Here is a 6,000-nt window from a genome sequence, read left to right as displayed (position 1 = left end):
TCTATGGGGGTAGGCTGGATATGGTCTATGAGGGAGGGCTGGATAGATTCTATGGGGGAGGGCTAGATAGGTTCTATGGGGACGGGCTGGATAGGGTCTATGGGGGAGGGCCGGATAGGTTCTACGGGGACGGGCTGGATAGGTTCTATGGGGGAGGGCTGGATAGGTTCTATGGGGATGGGATGGATAGGTTCTATGGGGGAGGGCTGGATAGGTTCTATGGGGGAGGGCTGGATAGGTTCTATGGGGGAGGGCTGGATAGGTTCTATGGGGATGGGCTGGATAGGTTCTATGGGGATGGGCTTGATAGGTTCTATGGGGGAGGGCTGGATAGGTTCTATGGGGACGGGCTGGATAGGGTCTATGGGGGAGGGCTAGATAGGTTCTATGGGGACGGGCTGGATAGGTTCTATGGGGATGGGCTGGATAGGTTCTATGGGGATGGGCTGGATAGGTTCTATGGGGGAGGGCTGGATAGGTTCTATGGGGATGGGCTGGATAGGTTCTATGGGGATGGGCTGGATAGGTTCTATGGGGATGGGCTGGATAGGTTCTATGGGGGCAGGCTGGATAGGTTCTATGGGGAGGGCTGGATAGGTTCTATGGGGATGGGCTGGATAGGTTCTATGGGGATGGGCTGGATAGGTTCTATGGGGAGGGCTGGATAGGTTCTATGGGGGAGGGCTGGATAGGTTCTATGGGGAGGGCTGGATAGGTTCTATGGGGGAGGGCTGGATAGGTTCTATGGGGATGGGCTGGATAGGTTCTATGGGGATGGGCTGGATAGGTTCTATGGGGGCGGGCTGGATAGGTTCTATGGGGGAGGGCTGGATAGGTTCTATGGGGATGGGCTGGATATTTTCTATGGGGATGGGCTGGATAGGTTCTATGGGGGCTGGCTGAATAGGTTCTATTGGGGCGGGCTGGATAGGTTCTATGGGGGCGGGCTGGATAGGTTCTATGGGGGCGGGCTGGATAGGTTTTATAGGGGGGGGGGCAGTGCTCCTAACGGTCTTACCAGACCATGTAGCAAACTACTAACTGCACTGGAACAGCATCAAGGATGAAGGTAAGAGACAAACCTTCCTCCTCTGCATCCTACGTGCAGTAGAGGGTATCAGTAGGCTAGATTCGTCTAACCTGCTGATTGTTCACATTTAAAACATATAGCTGATACCTTTGTATATAAGGTATAGGCAGTCCAGCTCACCACACCTGCATACAATTCCTCCTCCTCAGGTGCACGGAGGTGTGAGCCTCACCGGTTTAAAGCAGCATAAGGAAGATTCCAGCACCATAAAATTCCATAACGAATTCTTTATTGCGGCAAACGTAAAAAAACAATAAAACCTGACAGTAGCTAGGTGATAGCTGACGCGTTTCGATCTTACAGATCTTAATCGTAGCATAGGTGTATACAATGTTATCCAACTTATATAGGTAATACAGGTACATAGCAACACCCTCTTTCTGATTACGCCAACCCACAAAGGGAGGGGGAACTGTTTAACCCTTGCAGTATATACTCGCATAAATGATTAAAAAACACACAATACCAATGGTACAAAGCATATCATAAATGCATATACAAATTTCAAAGGAAAAAAATAAAAACAGAAAAAAAGAGAAAGAAAAACAAGGAAAAATGCATCATAGGGACATGCAAATGAAAAAAAAAAAATATATATATAAGGAAAATATATGTGTGTGTACAAATCAATATTGATACATTAAATCATAACGGTGATTCAGACCCGCAGGATGTCTGGTTTATAAAGTGAAAATCCAAAAAGCTTCTCGGCTTAGAAGCATCTTCCGTCTGTCTCCACCACGGGGGGGCTGAAAAACATGTTCAATGCCAGTGCAAGAAAAACTGTGTAGATCACCCTGGTGGACAGAGGAAAAATGCTTAGAAACCGCAGAGGTATTGACTGCATTCACATTGTTGCTATCTGACATATGTCTGCGCATGCGTATTTTTAATGCGCCCGTGGTACAGCCTACGTATTGTAGCTGGCAAGTACTACAGGTGATCAGGTACACTACAAAAGTGGTATTGCAGTTGATAAAACTTCTGATTGGGAAAGTGATTCCCGTTACCATAGATTTAAATCTTTTTTCAATCTGCATGTGGTGACATGTTATACAGATGTTATGTCCGCATTTGAAGTTACCAGTAGTATGTAGCCAAGTTCTGTTATTTTGTCTTCGGCTTAAAAACATACTGGGTGACAGACATTGCCCCAACGTCCTGCCCCTACTGGGTATGATAGATACCCCAGAAGTCAGGATGTCATGCAATATTTCATCATGATGGAGAATTTGTAAGTTTTTATAAAAAATACGTTTGACATCATTGAAATCTATACTGTAGGGGGTGACCAATGCCACAGTGGAGGTGCTGGATGGAGGGTTACAATTGGGTGTTTTGGGCATTAGGAGTGTCTCCCGAGAACGGGCAGACACTTTCTTTTCAGCCCGATCCAGCATCCATCCACTGTAGCCTCGTTCACTGAGGCGATTCAGTACTTGCTTTTTTTGTTGTGGCCATTTGTTTGGGTCTGAGCAGTTTCTTTTTGCTCTTGTGAGCTCTCCCACAGGTACCGATTTGATTGTGTGTGGTGGGTGGCATGATTTTGCATACAAGATAGTGTTACCTGATGTGGGTTTGCGATAAGTAACTGTTTCTACCTTTTGGTCAGTGGTATTCCCTGTCAATATAAGATCAAGGAAGGAGATACTAATTTTATCCCACTGTAATGTAAACCTTAAATTAAAAGTGTTTGTGTTGAGATAATCTCCTAAGGTGGGTATGGCCGCTACATCGCCAGACCAAATGAATATGAGGTCATCGATGTAGCGGCCATACCACACCACCGACTGTAGAATGGAGGAATCCGTTTGAAAAAGATAAATATTTTCCCACCAGGCCATAAAAATAATTGCATATGACGGAGAGAATTTCACGCCCATACTGGCACCGGACGTCTGTAAATAATAACTGTTGTCAAAGGAAAAGAAATTATGTGTTAGCAGATATTCCACAACTAATATGATGTATTCACGTAACTCTGTGGTATATGAGCTATGTTCTTGTAGGAACCAATGCAATGCCTTCAAGCCTAAATCATGTGGTATGCACGTATAAAGTGATGATACATCACAAGATACCCAGCAAAAGTTGGTTTGCCACTTTATGCCACTTACAAGATTTAAAATATGTTTTGTATCTTTAATGTAACCAGGGATATTTGGTATAAGTGGTTGAAGCAGAGAATCAACCCAGGACCCCAAGTTCTCATTCAAAGAACCTATGCCAGCCACAATGGGTCGCATAGGTGGAGGAAATGAATCTTTATGAATTTTAGGAAAAGAATGAAAAATCGGGGTCCTGGGGTGATCCGGTATCATGTGTAATTTTTGGTTCTCAGTGAAAACACCTAAGTTGCTGCCATGTGTGATAAGTCCTGTCAAGATGGTGCGTGTTGCAGTGGTAGGATTAGATGTCAACTGACGGTAGGTGTTTGTGTCGGCTAACATTTCCATGTTAAGTTTTTTGTATAAACCTGCATCCAGGACAACAACAGCGCCTCCTTTGTCCGCCGGGCGGATAACCACATTGGGGTTGGATTCTAATTCCCGGAGGGCCTGTCGTTGCTCTGGTGCAAGGTTGGAGAGCAGGGGGCGGGACCCCAACTGCAAATCGGTGAGGTCTCGTTCCATGCTCTCCTGAAACACATCTAGTGCAGGAACCCTAGAATTCAGGGGATAGAAGTCAGGATTTTTTATAGAAAACTGAGTAGACATTGCTATTTCACTAGATGCATTATTTGAAGCATGTAGGTGTTGTAAATGTGACACAATTTTTTAATCAGAAAAGAACAGAGATTGGTATTCATTATTATCCACAGTTTGAGAAAAATTAGACATATTAGTTTGTGTGGGAAGCCCCCCGGCAACATCGGCAACATCAGTGGCCACATTCACCCGACTATCCTCACTATTGCGTTTCTCAATTAGGGCAAAATGCCTTTTTACAGTCAGTTGTCTAACAAACTTATTCACATCTAAAATGGTGTTAAATAGATTAAACCGCATGGTGGGGGTGAATGATAGACCTTTTGACAGTACCTGTAGTTGTGCCGAGGTCAAGGTGTTCCCAGAAAGATTGACCACCTTTAACGTCTCTTCCCCTGTCGTTGGGGATATCGTGGTCCTCCTGCGGTGCTTTCTGCCTGCCCGCCGCTGGCGTTTTTTGATACGTTGTTTTTCTTTCCTTTGGTTTTCTGATTGGTTTTCTTTTTTCTGTTGTCTTCCTCCATGTTGGTAGAACTCTCAAGAGCTGTAGAGTTGTCATCCGATTCGCCTGCGGATGTGATGTCAGATAATTCGTCATCTGTGTCTGCAAAGCTGACTCGACCAGAAGACCGTTTGATGGCTCGATTTTTCTTTTTTAGTATGGATCTTAAAGCCGCAGATGCGTCTTTTTTGCGATTCCAGGAATATACGGTCTCTGTGCGGTAATCCTCTGTATCTCGTGCAAACTTGTGTTTTTTAATGGAGACAATTTCAGTTTGGAGTTTGTTGATGTTATCTTTAATTCTAGAGTCCAATTCTTTAAAATCTTTTGCGTCTGCTTTATTTTGTAATGTGATTTGCAGGTCTTTTATTTCAGTTTGCAAGTCCTTTAGGAGTAACTCCTCGTGGTGAATGATATGGCGCATGAGTCTCATAGAACTGTCCGAGAGAATCTCATACCAGCCAGTCATGAATGGTTCAGATATAACAGTGGTCGGGAATTTCTTTATTCTTAGCCCCCGTGGTATCATATTTTTGTCCACGTACTTCTTTAGGCTTGATAGATCCCACCACACTTTACTTTCCTTCACGAGGAGTTTTTCCAACTGATGCATAGTATCCACAAGCATAGAGTCAGGTTTATCTTGCATAGTAAAAATCTCCGCCATCATATTCAGACGTTCATTATTATCATCTATAGGCTTGAGACTTACATATGACGTCGGGGCCACTGTTGGTATGGGCAATGCCTCCATACTTCGGAGGGCCAAGTGGTCCACTGTTACGATGCCGCAAAAGTGTTTTTAGGACTCGAGGAGTAGCAGTCGTGAGGGAGCACGGTAGGAAAAGCTCCAGCAAACAAGGTATAGGCAGTCCAGCTCACCACACCTGCATACAATTCCTCCTCCTCAGGTGCACGGAGGTGTGAGCCTCACCGGTTTAAAGCAGCATAAGGAAGATTCCAGCACCATAAAAGTCCATAACGAATTCTTTATTGCGGCAAACGTAAAAAAACAATAAAACCTGACAGTAGCTAGGTGATAGCTGACGCGTTTCGATCTTACAGATCTTAATCGTAGCATAGGTGTATACAATGTTATCCAACTTATATAGGTAATACAGGTACATAGCAACACCCTCTTTCTGATTACGCCCACCCACAAAGGGAGGGGGAACTGTTTAACCCTTGCAGTATATACTCGCATAAATGATTAAAAAACACACAATACCAATGGTACAAAGCATATCATAAATGCATATACAAATTTCAAAGGAAAAAAATAAAAACAGAAAAAAAGAGAAAGAAAAACAAGGAAAAATGCATCATAGGGACATGCAAATGAAAAAAAAAAAAATATATATATAAGGAAAATATATGTGTGTGTACAAATCAATATTGATACATTAAATCATAACGGTGATTCAGACCCGCAGGATGTCTGGTTTATAAAGTGAAAATCCAAAAAGCTTCTCGGCTTAGAAGCATCTTCCGTCTGTCTCCACCACGGGGGGGCTGAAAAACATTTTTCCTCTGTCCACCAGGGTGATCTACACAGTTTTTCTTGCACTGGCATTGAACATGTTTTTCAGCCCCCCCGTGGTGGAGACAGACGGAAGATGCTTCTAAGCCGAGAAGCTTTTTGGATTTTCACTTTAAAAACCAGACATCCTGCGGGTCTGAATCACCGTTATGATTTAATG

Source organism: Dendropsophus ebraccatus, chromosome 6, assembly GCF_027789765.1.
Source record: "Dendropsophus ebraccatus isolate aDenEbr1 chromosome 6, aDenEbr1.pat, whole genome shotgun sequence".
Taxonomy (NCBI): Eukaryota; Metazoa; Chordata; class Amphibia; order Anura; family Hylidae; genus Dendropsophus; species Dendropsophus ebraccatus.
This window is presented reverse-complemented; position numbering follows the sequence as displayed.